Genomic DNA, 17,816 nt, shown 5'->3' with positions numbered 1-17,816 from the left:
CATGGACATGTCTGTTACATTTGCATGGTTGGATGGGGGGCAGGCGCCTGGGCGGGTTTGTGCAGCTTACACACTTTGGGGCCATGCAGGATGCTTTAGTGGGGTTAGCATTGCTTTGAGCTTAGGATGTGGAGGTGCATTGTGGGTGTTATAGGACATTGTGTTTCCTTGCAGGGGTGGGCGGCTGTGCACAGGGGGAGGGATGTGGGCCTGTTAGTGGGTTTGTGGGCATGCAGGGGTGGTGTATTCAGTGCCTGTGGGCTGGGTGGGGTAGTGGTCCTGGTGGGTGTTGGAGGGGTGGGGTGGCGCATGCATTACAGGTGTGACTTACCCGAGTCCATTCCTCCAGTGAGTCCAGTGAGGCCCTCAGGGTGCAGGATGGCCAGTACTTTTTCCTACCAGTCAGTGTAGTTGGGTGGTGGGGGTGGAGGTCCTCCCCCAGTCTTCTGGACTGCAATGTGGTGCCTGGTTGCCATGGCCCTGACCTTCCCCCGCAGGTCGTTCCATCTCTTGCGGATTTCGTCCCTGGTGCGTGGATGGTGTCCCACTGCATTGACCCTGTTGACAATCGTCTGCCATAGCTCCATCTTCCTGGCAATGGGTGTGTGCTGCATCTGAGCCCCGAATAGTTGTGGCTCGACCTTCAGTATCTCGTCCACCATGGTCCTTAGCTCCCTTTCTGTGAAGCGTGGGTGTTTGGGGGGTGCCATGGTGAGTGCTGTGACTGGTGTCTGGTGTGGATCTCGGAGAGGGTGCTCTTCTGTGGTTGGGTGTATCGTGGATTGTGGCGTTCGGTGTCTGCTTCTGGTGATCTCTGTCTTCGTTGACCTACTTTGGTTGCAAAGGATTGTGGGGTGTGTCTGTGAGTGTTTTATGGTGTTGTGGATGTGTGTCAGGTGTGTGGGTTTCTAACTTATCCAATGTGTGCACTTCTTACTATTGGGTCCACTTGCTGCCCGTGGCGGTCTGCACCGCCAATGGTTGTTCGGCTTCCACTGACCGCCAAGGTGATTTGTGCATCATTATTTGGAGGGCGGGATGTGGGTGTGCTCGGCGGTGGCGGGATGGGAGGTCCAGCATTTCTGCCGACAAGGTCCTGGCGGAGACTGGTGGACTGGTGATTTTTGTCGGAATCAGATTTTTGGTTCATTATATGGCGGGTTTCTTTTCACCGCCAATGGTGGTCTTCTGTTCACTGTCACCACAGCGGTCAGTGGTGTTTACCGCCATGTCCATAATGACTGCCTTAATCTTCTTTGACCATCTGTAATGAAGGGGGACAAGGAGAGCATCCAAAGAGAAGACTGGCACCATACCTTTCCCACTCCTGTAGAACAGAGGAATATACTGAGTGTGGGCTCTATTAGGGCAATGGATAGGGTGAGGGTACCCTTAGTCAGTTTTTAAAACCGTCCAAGGGTCAACAGTTACAGTCTTGTACTCGCGTGAGAATGGCATGGAATCTGCCTAATGTGTAGCTTTCTGCTAATAATTACATTACTGGTTACCCAATTTACGTGTGTAAAGTCCCTTCATTACCTCCTAATACACTAGAAGATAACCTGTCATTAAAGAATAAAGTCATCCATTGGATAAGACATCTTAGACACTGTGGTTCCATCGTATACCCAGACATTATTTCTGCCAAGCACTATACAGAGAAGTCAGGGTGCTGGGAAACCATCAAGCTGATGTTATCTAGCCCTAGGTTGGTAAAAGGTCTGATATCTTTGGATCTTTGGAGGCACGCAATCCATTACAAAATGGTTCAAATATTGTTTTCAACTCCTGGCCCGAACAAGGCACTTTAGACAAGGGGGCATCTACCATCTCGAGCAAGGGGACACCTATTATGGGAACTGTGGATTTAGTCTCACCCGCAAAGGCGTATTCCACAAACACTAGGAGGAAGTATGCAAACTTGACTGAAAAACAGAGGCCACAGAGAACAATGCAGGCAGAGGACCTCTCAGACATTGATTGACTATATCCTCTATCAGCCCTCCTGAATAACAATTTCCCTTCTGACCTGGGTAACTTTCAAATGGATTTTAAACTATACCCAGAATTGTCTAGCTCTGGGAGATAAGATCCAGCCGAAAACCCTACTACAACAGAAGCCACTAGGAGATCAAATCCAACTTCTACCTCCAGTGTCTCATGTAGAGATCATGCAGGATCTGGGTCCTTCAACCCTGCACTAATTTCATGCAATGTAGCTGGTATACGAAATAAGATTAACGATGCTGAGTGGGGGATGTTCAATGATAGTTTTAATGTTTGTCTATTTCAGGGAACGTGGACCATCTCAAATGCTTATAGGCAAGGGTACATCTCATTTTGAAAGAAGGCCAGCCCGTCTGCAGCTGGCAGAGCAGGTGGGGGCTTTATCACATGGATAAAAATCTCACTGGTGGGTGAAAGGAAATACATTTATGTCAATTCAGTTGATATACTGACAGTCTCAATTAAGTTAAACAAGGGACCTTTGCTTCTATGTGTTAAATCTATAACAGACCAGGTCCCCCTAGTCAGACTAACACAATTAGCCCGTTGAGTGCTCTTGTGACAGAATTTCTGCCCTCTCACTTTATTATTGTAGCTGGAGATTTTAACGTGTCCCTAGAGTCTAACTCCCTCTTTTCTGAGCTAACGCGGGTAGAGGACTCTACATGGGGAATTCCAGCAGTCCCAATGCTGAAAAAACAATCTAAACTCAACAATAGGTCCTTGCAGGTCATTGATTTTATGATAATGCACGGCTTACGGCCAGGAAATGGGTGCTTTTCCTCAGATACTCCAGTAAATCCAACATTTTTCAGAGGTTCTTATAGTGGCCTCATTGATTATGTGCTTATTGACGTAAGAATCTGGCAGGAAATAAATGACCTTAAGGTGGGAGAGCAATGTAATAGTGACCATTCCCCTATTTTGGTCACGTGTGAGAGGTGGTTTTCTGACAAAGGAGATATTCAACGTGAACATGAGGGCACGCTCCCTCTAGTGGTGACAAACAATAACCGTGCCATAAGATGGGAGACTTTCATAAGTTCCAGTGATTTAGTGGCACAAATGCACAACTTAGGCCCTCATTATGACATTGGCGGTAATGTCCGCCTACTGCCTCAGTGACAGCCGCCAACATACCGCCGCAGAGGGGAACATCCGTCTGCCATATTATGGACACTGACATAATTGTGAGTGAGTGTGTGGTGTCTGCGTGTGTGTAAGAATGTGTGTATGCGTGTGTAAATGCGACTGTGAGTGTTGTGGTGTATGCGTGGCTGTGTGCATGTGAGTGAATGCATGTTTGCACAGCTGTATGTATGCGTGCCCGAATGCATGTGAGTATGTGTGAGTGAATGCATGTATGGATGTGAGTAAGTGGATGCGTGTATGGAAGTGTGAGTGAATGGGTGTATGCGTGACGCATGTGGGTGTATGTGTGCATGTATACGGGGAGGGGGTGTGCCATGTGTGTAGGGGGGGTCAGGTGCATGCTGGGAGGGGTGGGGGAGCTGTCTACCAGTGACAGGGAAGGGATTCCCTGTCACCGGAAGCCCTACCGCCATGGTTTTCATGCTGCTGCTTCCGCAGCGGAAACCATGGCGGTAGGCTTGCTCATAATGCCGCCGGCAGTGTTCTGTGGGCCACCGGGTCGGAGATGTACATCTCCAGCCCGAAGGTTCAATGTGGCGGGTTGGCAGCAGCCAACCCGCCACACTCATAATGTGGCGGTACACACCACCAGCTTGTTGGCGGTATTACTGCCACATTAACCCTGGTGGTCAGAAGGCCGCCAGGGTCATAGTGAGGGCCTTAGTCTCCATCCAACTACCAGACACCACGTTAAGCACACACACACCAAACCAGGTCATGGCCATTCATGCAGAACTCTTTTCTTCTTTGAAAGAGTTATTTTTGAGAGCCACTAAGGGGAATAAACAGCTGAAAGTAGGTAAACATAACAGATGGTTTAATAATATTTGCAAAAAGGCAAAGCGCAGGCTCTTGAAAGTTATAAGACAAAATGACAGACTAACGATAACCTTGGCAATGTGCAAATATGCTGCTGTAATAAAGACTAGTAAGACTCAGTGGGAGGAGGTAACTTGGCAGGAACTGTTATCAGCAGCAAAAGAAAGTAACGCAAAGTGGTTTTGGTTTCTGGTTGTTCAAAACGGACGAAACGAAAATCCTAGACCCGATTGTCACATCTCTGCTGACAACTGGACTCTTTACTTCACTAAACTTTATAGTCAGGAGCTCACCCCTCCAATTGGTATAGAGAATGCAAAAGCGATTGATACTACTTGTGCAGGTGGGATCACACCATTTAACTTAACGGAGACTGAGATAGCTATTAGGGCCCAAAAATTGAGAAAGGCACCTGGGCTACACGGAATGCCATCTGACCTGTTTAATTCTGACCTGAACCTTTGGGGTCCTTACATAAACAGCGTGTCAAAAACTATTCTGGCGGGTAGTAATCCCCCTCATTCCTGGAAAGGTGCATTAATTGTTCCAATCTATAAAAAAGGGGATAGATCGGATACGGGCAATTATAGACCAATAAGTCTCCTAGATAATTTGCAGAAAATACTCTCGTATCAAGTTTTGGGAAGGCTCAGGGATTGGATATAGGAAAATGATGCCTTGAGCCATTTGCGGTCGGGCTTCAGGAAGAAGACAAGTACACTGTACCAGATCTTCCGTTTTCTTACAATTAAGTAGAAAATGGTGGACCTGGACGACGGGAGACTTTTTGTTGCCTTCCTAGACCTGAAGTCCACCTCCGACTTGGTCCCCCAGCACAAATTATGGGAGATTTTAGGGAAAATTGGAGTTCTGGCCCCTTTGCTAAGGTTGATCCAGGAACTGTACTCCAAGAGCTCTGCCAGAATAAGGTGGGAATTTGATGGGGAATTAACGGGAGAGCTTCCAATACAGAAAGGGGTGAGACAGGGCTGGGTGTTGTCCCCCATACTCTTTCTACTCTTTATAAACGCTTGCTTACCCTATTTATATGATTGCGAATATGATGCCCCCAAACTGGACGGTGTGAAGACTACGTGCCTACTGTTTGCTGATGGCACTTTACTGTTATCACAAACTGGTTCTGGATTAGTTGGGCTCCTCGAGAAACTTTTGGGGTTTTTCAGGGAGTACAGTTTACAAATAAATGGCACCAAAACCAAATATATGATTTTTGGTGACACAAAGCACAAAGTGAAGAAATTGATACTGTTAGATAGTGAAACTCTAGAGAGAGTTTCTGATTTTGATTATTTTGGGAGTCAGATTAGAGGATTCCCATAAATGGTCATCTCAATTGCCAAGGTGTACTATGCCTTTGAAACAAAAGGCAGTGGGTATTTTGAGATTTGCTGGTAGAGCCCACAGTTTTCCAATCACACCAGCGATGGAAATATTCAAAAGTCAAGCTAGAGGGGGAGTCCTGTATGGTGCAGAGCTATGGGGTCATGGTAAATTGCAAGATTTAGAAAGAGCAAATAATTCCTTTTTAAAGGCCCTGTTAAAAAGCCCCTCAAGCTCCTCCATGTTGCCTGTCCGAATGGTTTTGAATTTGCACTCTATTGCAGAAATAGCTGCCATGAGGCCATTACAGTATTGGATTTAGATCTGAACTACAGATATTTTAGACCCTACAGGACATGGCTAAAAGTGCTGCTAGTCACCCCACACATTGAAAAAATTGTGTGGTGTAGCTATGTAAAAAAATACTTTTTTTAAACTTGGGTTGGGCTCGTATTAGCTAGTCCGCTTGCACCTTCCAAAGAACTCTATGCAGACCTTGATGAATGCATATTGGTTGAATTTGCAAATAGAGGTTAGTGTCAGCCCCGTCCGGTAGTATGACGGATAGTTTTTTATCAATTAAATGTAATTATGAATTTAAGCATTATTGGACATGATTGTAGTACCCTCAGCACACGCCCTTTATATCAGACTTAGAATTGGATCCTTACCGCTATGTGATCTTACGTCCAGACGTTAGCAACATGGAAATCCAACAGACTCCTGCCCAAAGAGAATATTTCCCACATTTTATTCCATTGTCCTGCATATAAAAAGCAGAGGGCCTGTTGGTTTAGACCACTCTGCAAAATCCTGGGTTTCAGGGACTGGTACTCGGCCCCCAGGATTTGAGGAACTAGCCCGCACGGGACTCATGCATGCGCCGTTGCTAAGTTTCTAGAAGCAATTTGGCATATAAGACATAAATCCATGAACATTAATGTATAACCTCTATTAAAAGCCTATAACTGTGTTTTGACTAGCATTCTCTTTACAAGTGTTCATATATATATATATATATATATATATATTATTAAGTTTTAATTAATATATAGAGTGGGAGAATGTATTTTATTAGATTTTAGATCTTGAGGATTTCTGTTCCAGTTTTACCACTATGTCTTGTGATCTGAAGTGAAATGATAATGCTGAGAATCTCATTACCTGCGCAAAGAAACCAATATTTTATCACAGCCTGATGTGGATAAAGCGGGCTAAAACATCGATGGCAAGGTTCTTCTTGCTTTCCTTGCGAGGGCCTGTATTTGATATAAGCTTGTAATTCAAATTGCTTTGCTTTGCACATGTTCAAAGTTGTAACTTTTATTTTAGATTTTGTGGATGTTGTAAAATATGGATTTGGATGAGGTGTTTTTTACTACCTTGAGGATTTAATCATTGTCCTTTTCTTCCAAATTGCCTTTTTCTTAATTGATGATTTTTTGTATGGAATGCTTTTATGGTATTATTTGCCGAAATAAAGCTTGAATTGAATTGAATGGACTTAAGCAAAGCATGCAACAGACTCCACCCTCCTTTGCAAGTAACATATCTAATGCAAGACAATTTTGCATTATCTTTACTTTCATAGTGACTAATTCCTTTTCAACAACTGTTAGTGCACCTGTAGTGTTAGTAACAAGCCAATACAAATGGGTGGACAATTTGCTATCATCACGTGATGCAAAGCTACTCCAACAAAAGTTATTAAAGTGCCAAATATATCCTTCAGCACCTGTTCAAAGCTATGCTTACTTCTCCTTTGACTAGTTGAGTTTCCTCTGCTCAATTAATTTGTAAGGTATATCCTTGGAAATACAAGCTTACATAACACCTCCCTACCCTGAACTGAAAATATGCAGGTTTACCACAACACAATACATTCTCCTTATTCAAGCTTCCTGTCTTGTAAATACTTGGTCCCTCACCATATAATTTTGGTCACAGTCACTCCAACACACCATTTCAACAGTCTCATCCCTTCTTCTTCAGAGATGATAAATAGTTCTCCTCTATTTGCCACTTCCAAGTTCAACCTTAGTTAGTCTCTTCAGTCTTTTCTTCCCCCTTAATTGACTTACCCTTAATTTTTCCACTGCACTTTCCCTCTCCTTCCTTATCCTTTCATTAAATTTGTCATAAAAAATCCTTTAAGCATGATTAATTTTACAACAAAGTTCACATTCACTTTTCCATTTTTTTTGTCTTAAACTATAGAAAAATTGTCATGGTGTTTAACGCATACATTTGCTGAAAAATCACCGTAGTAGTCTTGGTGATTGCCTTAACAATCCCCGTAGTTGGCTTTTTGCTAGACCTCTACCTTCTGGACAGAGAGGTCTCACCTAACATTAAGGTAGATCAGACACAAATAAACATCAAAGAAAAGTTAGAAGGGAGTCTAACACGTAAACCTAAATCTGAAAGGATCTTTAGCTACAATATTTATTATCAAATGCTAGCTGAGTAAATAAGTCTATAACTCATGACCACAATAGTCTTTCTTCCTGCATATACTTTCTGACAAGCAATACAACTCTGACATAAGTCTTTGGTTATGACACAGAAATGCGGGTTGTACCATTGCCATTTAAAAGTCTGCACCATTCCATCCCTGTCAACATTCGTCAGGCCACGTAGGTGTCAAATAAAGAATGGCAACATAGAATGAGGCACAACCAGTTTCCAATCATTAGACACCCAGATTTCACTGACATCCTACATGAAACCTGACCTTTCACTTTTTTGTTGGTTGATGTCAGGCACTGCACTCTGGAGCTGTCAAAGCTCACTGAAAGTTTGCACAGGCTTTGATAGCATGGTAGAGGCAGTTTCATTTTCATTATTGCATGGTTTGCTGCAGTGAAACGTACTGAGTTCAATACCTGGCGATCTTGTCAACATAACAATTTCCAGTGGTGACAGATCATCACCATTCGTTTGGACAGCACATTTCACAACTTCTATCTCCCTAGGTAACTGGAGTGCATTCAACAGATTCATAACATACAGGCTATTACATATGGGAGACCTAGAGGGGTTCAAGAAACCGCTCTGTGACCAGAGCTATCTGAAGTCATGCACCATGCAAAATCTACATTAGCTATCGGTATAAATGGTAACCCCCAGCCCGTTAGATGTGCAGCATGCCCTTTTTAATGGTATCATATTGATGGATTAAACCCAGATATGGGACTTGGGGTAAATGTTTGATTGGTTCCACATTCCGTCCATCATTTGTGTTTGTTTGCTCTTGTCACCCTAAGTGCGCCAGGTATGCCCAGACGTGGGTCCTGGGCTCACTATGTCACTGGATTCAAGCTAGCCTGGCTGATGAAGAGTGATAAGCTGAAACCAACCAGCACCAGGATGCTTGTTTCCTGTCCAGGGGGGACCAGTCCTGGGAGTCCGGACTCAACTGTTCCCATAGGGAACAGGGTCAAGACTGATTTGCATCTTGCTAGGTCCAAACTGGGATGGCATTGTGAGCAAAATAATTGATGATCTAAACCTAGATCTGTGACTGGGAGTGAATATTGATTAGTTCCGCATTCTGTCCATCATTTGTGCATGTTTGCTTTTGTCACCCTAAATATGTCGGTATGCCCAAATATGAGTCCAGGGCTCACTATGCTACTGGATTCAAGCTAGTCTGGCTGATGAAGGGTGATACCCTGAAACCGGTCCCAGGATGCATGTTTCCGGTCCAAGGAGGACCTGGCTTGGCAGTTTGGGCTGGACTGTTCCCCTGGGGAACAGGGTCAAGGCTGATTTGCATGTGGCTGTGTCCAAACTGGGGTGGCATGGTGATCAAAAGAATTGATGGATTAAACCTAGATCTGTGACTGGGGTGAATGTTTGGTTCCACACTCCGTCCATCATTTGTGCTTGTTTGCTTGTTAATGGTATCAGCTCAGCTATCTGTGCGTAAGTTACATGGCACAAGTAAGATGCTTCCACAACACCATTTGTGGTGCTAAAGGTATATGCAGCTTTCAAGAAACCATGTCTGTCTCTCAAACAGGAGCCATTGGCAAATAGTGTGTGATGAGACTCTTTGAGTGGTACATGCAGAATGTTGGGTTTTGGCCTAGGGCACAGCTCTTTCACATCAATACAACTATGGTCAAATTTCTCTTCATCAGAATCACTATCAGGCATGGGCAAAAGCGTAGCAGAAATGGCCACATTGAGATATCTTAAAGAAAGGTTCTCAGTTGCCAAAATCACCTGTTCGTATTTAGTTTGGCAAGTGCTGCTTAATGTTGAGTTTGAGTGCGGGTCAAAAGGATTTTAATTAAATGTGGAGCCATTACAATGAGTGACTAACCCATCGCAATACCCTCACTTTGCTGTGTGCTCAAACTAACAGCAGCAACCAATTTTAAACTGCCAGGAAATATGGCGGCCACAGGGGTGAGCATAGCTGAAAAGTATGTCACTGCCCGCTTCGCTTCCCCATGCGTCTATGCCAACACAGACAGTGCACACCCATATTTAGGGCCAGATTTAAGAAAAGTGGTGAGGCACCAAGTGCAGCGCAACTTTTCTTGCGCCCCTTAGCGCTCCCCTAACGCCACCCTGTGTGCGCCGTGTCCGAGATACGGCGCACCATGGCGGTAAATAGGGAACTAGTGTCAAAAATATTACACTAGTTCGGAGCTTTGCAAGATTAGCATAAAAAATGTTGAAGCTAATCCTGCAAAGCCCATTGAGGCCCATTGTAAACAATGGTGTGCCTCCTTTTAACGCCTGCTCCGAGCAGACGTTAAAAGTGCTGAAAAAAATGACACAAAGAAATCTCTTCGATTTCTTTGTGCCATTTTTCACCCCCTCAAAAAGGAGGCGCAAGGGTTTCTTAAATCAGCCTCATAGTCTTTGCCAAACATCCAGGGCTTGGAGAGGCACCTCTTAGGGATCCAGGATTCACTTCAGTGGAGGCCAGCAGGACTCAGGCAGGTCCAGTTGCAGGCCCAGACAGGTCGTGTTGCAGGGCTAGGCAGGGCCAGGTGCAGCAGGTCAGCTGGGCAGTTACAGGGAGGTCCTTAGAGCTTGTTGTGTCTCCGTAGCTCAGAACAGGAGGTCAGCCAACTAACCCTTGAAGTCACTCAGTTTAGCCTGGGATGAAGGGAGCAGTTCCAGTCTTTCTTCCCAGAGAGCAGGGCAGGATTCAAGCAGAGCAGTCCTCTGAAGAACAAGGCAAGCATCAAGCAGCAGGGCAGTCCTCTGGGAAACAAGGTAGGCCTCAAGCGGAGGAGCAGTCCTCTGGTAGCAGCAGGGCAGTACTCTGAAGAGCAAGGTGCACCTCAAGCAGGAGGGCAGTCATCTTGGGAACAAGGCAGTCCTTTTAATGTAATTGTCAGGTCCAGGAATATACTAAATATTTGGTCTGAGGGTCCAATATTTATAAATATTTATACCTGGTAGCAGCCTTTGAAGTGGGAGAAACCTTCAGACTTCTCCCCACATCTGGTTCTCGAGTTCCCTCCCTCCCCTACCTATGCTCAAGAGGTCTAGGATGACAAAGGACTGGTGTGAAGTTCTTTGTATGTGTGTGGGAAGCAGTTCCTTTGAAATGTAAGGGGGGCATGGAGCAGCTCTGTCCAACCCATCCTTGCAGGATTGCCCATCCTGCCTATCGCTAGTCCCCCTTTATCTCACTGTCTGGGAGGAATTTAAAAAGGCAAACTGCCAATTATTCACAGCCATTTGACCAAGGACACAGGCGGCAGGCCCAAAATGATGGGGGCATGAAAATGCCAATTTCCTAGAAGCTGCATTTTTTGAATTGTGACTTTAAATTTGACTTTAAAATTAAAGAGGATTTTAAATTACAAATCTTTTGAGACTAAACATAAAATTCCTACCTGTTACCAATCAAATGTTAATAAGGTAACCTAATGTGATCCAATGGGAGACGTAGGCCTCACAGTAGCGAAAAACAAAGTTAGAAGTTTTTCTCTACGAGGATATATAACATTTAAAAGTATATGTCCAACTTTTTAAAATCAATGCACACTGCCCGGTCGGCTGTATAGGGCCCACATTAGCGGTCATTGATATGTATTAAAAATGACGGTTTAGGCATTGCAAAATGTTTATTTTTGCTAGGTTGAATTGGCAGATTAAAACGGCACACAGGCTGCAATAGCACCCTTGAAAAATGTTTTAAAGGGCTACTTAACTGGATGGCACAATTAGCGCTGCAGGCCCAATAGTAGCATTTAATATAAACCTGGGTACAAGTTGTACCACTTTAACAATGACTTATAAGTACATTAAATGTGGCAATTACTGTAGGCCAATTCCTAGCACATTTAATGGAGTGAGCACAAGCAATCTAGCACTGGTTAGCAAAGTCATGAAGCCGATGAGAACACATTTCAGCCACAGAAGTTGAGTACGCAAAAGGGTTGGGGGAAGACTGCATCAAAAACTGTCAGTTCTAATACTTGCCAAATGGTACAGTGTCGCTGATGTCATTATACATAAGCCTCTGTAGAGACTTCACCATGAGGGAAAAGGTGAAAATCCACAGGTGGCAGTAGCTCACAAATCAGAAAAAATAATTCTCACCTCTCTGTGTGTGGACAGACGCTTCATCTTTAGGACTGTCGATAATCGCTGATGAGACACTCTTCTTCCTCCTTTCTCAATTTGGTGCCCTAAGTAACAGACTTCTATGTGACAGTACTGCACTTTGTCAGGGGAAACCTTGTGCCCATTCTCAACAAGTTGGCTGAGCAGGACAAGTGTGTCCTGTCTACAGGCTTCCTTGGTCACAGATGCCACAAGCAAATCATTGATGTACTGCACCACTGTCAAACTGCAAGGCAACTGTAAGATCTCTATGTTTTTCTTTAATATCTGGTTAAGGAATGCAGGACTTTCTGTATACCCTTGAGAGCTCAGCACCATACAAGAGTTTTATCTTGGAATCTGATTGCCAAAAAATAGTGACTGTCCTGATGTTGATGGATACAAAATAATGTCTGTTATAAATTAATAGCCATAAACCACACAATATCAGGGGGATTTGGAAAGAAATTACAGCAGGATTCTATTTTTTATTTTGTTTCTGAAGAGCCATTATCAGAGAGCCACATGGACTCCCAGTGATTTCTTTTTTAATGTCCTGTTCTAATCCCACATGTACTTCTTCTTTTACTGTGTCCTTGAAGTCAAGGGGTAAATCTTCCTTTGAAAGGACAGAGTACAGCCTGACTACTGACTCTTGGAATTTTATTTTAAACGCTGCCACCTGAGTCTCCATCTCTACACCTTCCAGTGTGCAGTAGATCATGCAATTTAATTTCTAGAGTAAGCACTTTCCCATAAGTTCACAGGACCTGAATAAAATATCACAAATTGATGATTGTCTCTAACAGAACCTATTCTCTCCATAACTGAGGCTGATAACTTCTTTGTGCACTGGTTATTGGTAGTATTTATAAGCTGAATCTTTTTTCCTGAGAAGGGTAGCTAACGGTCAAGCAGGTAGCTCTACTATTGATCAAAAATCATATAGGGAGGCCATTCACCTCACTTTCTACATATGAACTATTTGGTCTACCTCCAAAATTGTGCCAAGCATGCAATCCTTGTTCTACCTTAGGCATCATCATTGTCACTGATCGAGTCCAATCGGACTCTTGAACATTGATGGACCTCGAAAGTATGATTGTTAATCATGAACGGATTTTGATGAACCCTGGGATGGGGCTTGAAGTTTAACCCTCTGTTTTGTATTTGCTGTTGTGCCTTAGGGCTTGGTGCACATTTGGCCAAAGGTACCTCTGGTTCTGCATGTTTTGCATCAGAGCTTTGGGCATTGAGACTGCTACCTGCATCACCCCCACCCTTTGTGTCATGATATTCTGTGCCTGACCATCAAATTGCACTCTATCAGGATTAAATTTGCATTCTGTCTTCCAGGGACCAACATTATTGCAAAAGCAATAAGAGTTAACCTTCTTCAAAGCATTCATATTTGTTCCACCAAAATTCCCTCTATCTCTTCTTTTGTAGACCACATTTCCTCCTTGCGTGTACTGAATAGTGATTCATTGCATGCTCTCATTCACACCAAGTCCAGGATCAAGACCTCAATCAATTATCAGTAAACCTCTCAGACTACCGTTCAGTGCCAACTTTGCCTGTACTATCATAAAAATCTACTTCCATTTCTTATGTTTTGCATCTTGTGTAATACTGCAGTATTTTGCATTCTGAAAGATGTCATCGAGAGACTTTGTCAGCATATCACATTCTGCTGTATCTGAGTGCTAATCTCTTGGGCAAAGCAAGACAAGATAAACTCACTCCAATTCCCAGCAATCAGGTCTTCTATTCCAATCTTTTACCTGTATACCAGCATGTACTGTCTCTTTCGGTTCCTGTGTCATCCTCTTCATGATTGGCCAATTTTCTTCTTTCTCTGTCACCTTAGTTTTCAAACGTCACAGCATCATACTTAGCCTTTACCAAAGGGGAAGTGGAATTTCTATGCTCAACCCTCTCAGACTCTTGGATAGGCCAATCAACAGCCCGGCTGTTCTCTGTCCGCACAGCTTTGGGAATTCCCAATTAAAAAAATGTGCCTAAATCTTTCCATAAAACTTTCAAAATCACTGCAGTTCTATGTACCTTGGTGTACCATCTATCTAGGTTCTCTCTCAGTTGGGAAGACTCTATGTGAAATGAAAAAAATCTGCTCAAGTCCACAGAATGTGCACGTATGCTCCTCCTTGTATCTACCTTAAAGGAAACTCTCCAGCTGATGTGCCATCAGCACTATCACTTTTATTACCTTCTGACACCACTCTTCTCTTTCACATCCTGGAGCTTTCCTTCTTTGATCACTGATCTCTGACTTTTGCTAAATTTCCACACTCTTAGAAACTATACACCAATTCCTATACATGCATTTTTAAACCTCTCAATGTCATGGCCTTTAAATCCTTGCCACTCAGCCATTCTGAAAGTTCTGGTGTTTTCCACCCAAAGATGGTTCTGGCATTGACTCTTCCTTGCCCAGGTCCCAAGATGTCTGGGGTGACAAAAGCCTAGTATGAAGTCATTTGTGAGTGTGCTGAGGCAGCTCCTTTTAAATATAAGTGTGGCAGGTGAATCAATCAGAAGAACTCCGTAAAGTTCAGATTAGCAAAAAACGGTATAAAACTGGAGAGAAATCTGGAATGGATTCGACTCCTAAGGTCAGTAGGAAAGATCTCTCTAATATATCCAAAAAGAGCACACTTTTATAAGGTTCTAAACAATGCATTTCATATGTTCAATACAGTTGTACATGATTCCCACAAAATAGACAAATCTGCATTAAATAGTGTAAATTTGTAGCAAGTAAATACATCAATCGCCTGGTGAACCCCATTGGTACTAAAAACAAATATTGCTACATTTTGGTTGATTCTGCTAAAACAGCTAGGTGTAACCTTGAGCACACATTTTTACTGAAACATTTTAAAATCTGTGAATAGTGAGCTCACTCGTGCAATAGGGATGGGGTCAACCACCTTTACCAACTGTGCAATCCTCTCTCCCCTCCCAAAGGCAACAGACTCAACTTCTTGGGATAGGACATAGCAAATTTACTTCACATGAAACAAGGTGGTATAACAACCACCTCCATCAATAACATTACACAATAGAAAATATAGCACAATACACAGCAAACATGAACATGGAATTGCACATATCCTATTTACATCCCCATTCGAGAGCAGCATAGTGCAGAAAGACCTTTTGAGATAAAGTGACACATCATAAATTTCTGACAGCTCCAGAGACCGCATAGCGCATTGGTCCCTGCTGGGGCATCCCGTGACTCTTGGCCACACTCCACATAACATAATATAATCTCCTGGGTACCCGAGGTAGGGCCAGAAGTGTAGGGCCACCAGCAGGTCAGCACCCCTTCCAACCAGCCTCACCCCTGCAAGGCTTCTCCCGAAGGAGGCAGCCAACTGGGCAACTTAGTGCCCTCAAGAATCAGTGCCGTTATTTGGCTACAATGGGCTCTGATGTAGACCTGTTCAGGTGGGTGGGTGGTGAGACTAAGTAAGCCCCCTCCGTGTTGCAGCACATCAGGAGACAAAGAGGGGGCCATCCGGCGCTCGCCCACATTTAAGGGGGGATAATACCTTACCCCCTCCCCTCCGTCGCATACCCCATGAACACTTCCGGTCACAACCCATCTCAGGCCCCCCGCCCCCTCCACGGTGGAGCGACTAATGACGCCCACCAGCAAAATGCGATGGGCTCTTAGCCATGGTGCGCTCACTCGTGCAATGGGGATGGGGTAAACCACCTTTACCAACTGTGCAATCCTCTCTCCCCCCACAAAGGCAACAGACTCAACTTCTTGGAATAGGACGTAGCAAATTTACTTCACATGAAACAAGTTGGTATAACAACCACTTCCATCAATAACATTACACAATAGAAAATATAGCACAATACACAGCAAACATGAACACGGTATTGCACATATCCTATTTACGTCCCCATTTGGGGGCAGCATAGTGCAGAAAGACCTTTTGAGATAAAGTGACACATCATACATTTCTGACAGCTCCAGAGACCGCATAGCACATTGGTCCCTGCCGGGGCATCCCGTGACTCTTGGCCACACTCCATATAACATAACATAATCTCCTGGGTACCCGAGCTAGGGCCAGAAGTGTAGGGCCACCAGCAGGTCAGCCCCCCGTCCAACCAGCCTCACTCCTGCAAGGCTTCTCCAGAGGGAAGCAGCCAACTGGGCAACTTAGTGCCCTCAAGAATCAGTGCCGTTATTTGGCTACAATGGGCTCTGATGTAGACCTGTTCAGGTGGGTGGGTGGTAAGACTAAGTAAGCCACCTCCATGTTGCAGCACATCAGGAGGCAAAGAGGGGGCCATCCGGTGCTCGCCTACATTTAAGGGGGGATAATACCTTACCCCCTCCCCTCCGTCGCATACCCCATGAACACTTCCGGTCACAACCCATCTCAGGCCCCCCGCCCCTCCACGGTGGAGCGACTAATGATGCCCACCAGCAAAATGCAATGGGCTCTTAGCCATAGTGCGCTCACTCGTGCAATGGGGATGGGGTAAACCACCTTTACCAACTGTGCAATCCTCTCTCCCCCCACAAAGGCAACAGACTCAACTTCTTGGGATAGGACTTAGCAAATTTACTTCACATGAAACAAGTTGGTATAACAACCACTTCCATCAATAACATTACACAATAGAAAATATAGCACAATACACAGCAAACATGAACACGGAATTGCACATATCCTATTTACATACCCATTTGGGGGCAGCATAGTGCAGAAAGACCTTTTGAGATAAAGTGACACACCAAACATTTCTGACAGCTCCAGAGACCGCATAGCACATTGGTCCCTGCCGTGCCATCCCGTGACTCTTGGTCACACCCCACATAACATAATATAATCTCCTGGGTACCCGAGCTACGGCCAGAAGTGTAGGGCCACCAGCAGGTCAGCACCCCTTCCAACCAGCTTCATCCCTGCCAGTCTACACCCGAAGGAGGCAGCCAACTGGGCAACTTGGTGCCCTCAAGAATCAGTGCTGTTATTCGGCCTCAATGGGCCACAGAGCCGAGAGGTCACTGGCGAATCCGCCCTCCCCTAAGTAAGCAACCTCCGTGTTGCAGCACATCAGAGGACAAAGAGGGGGCCATCCGGCGCTTGCCCACATTTAAGGGGGGATAATAATTTACCCCTCCCCTCCGTCGCATACCCCATGACTACTTCCGGTCACAACCCATCTCAGGCCCCCCTGCACGGTGGAGCGACTAATGACACCCACCAGCAAAATGCAATGGGCTCTTAGCCAGAAGACGCATTCCTGTGAAAACACATTCAAACATTATCTTCTGAAAACTGAAAATGCAAGTTGATCCATGGCATGCAGAATATTGACAAAGAACCAAGAAAATGGAGTATGAGGCCTACATTTGGTAATGTAGCTAGAGTTCGACTTTCATCAGCGAAATGCATTTATTTTTCAAAAAACAAAGTTAACAGTTAACTTTGGTCATATTTTAGTATCCCAGCGTGGACATGTTAGAATTTTACCCTTCCTAGGTCAATACATAGGATTCATAAAATAGAAAGTCCTATTATTAACCGTGCCCATCTGTAAGATAGATATCTACATAACTGACATGTTATTTGCGTAAGAGCACTTAATAATAAATAAATAAACTCTGAACGGGGACACTTGGATGTTTTAAACTTAGATCTCTTGGGCATAATTTGTACATATTTCACCAAGACTGTGAACGTTTATCAATAGTACTATTAAATATAAAGTAAGCACTGTGCCTAGTACCCTGCAAAAACGTTTTTGCAAACCCAATAGGTCTGGCTTGTAAGTGAAACTAACTGGATATGTCCCTCCATGCAGTTACACATGGATATGGGTGGGTACTCAATTGCTCCTTCATGCACTTAGTCACTCAT

Source organism: Pleurodeles waltl, chromosome 8 (assembly GCF_031143425.1).
Source record: "Pleurodeles waltl isolate 20211129_DDA chromosome 8, aPleWal1.hap1.20221129, whole genome shotgun sequence".
Taxonomy (NCBI): domain Eukaryota; kingdom Metazoa; phylum Chordata; class Amphibia; order Caudata; family Salamandridae; genus Pleurodeles; species Pleurodeles waltl.
This window is presented reverse-complemented; position numbering follows the sequence as displayed.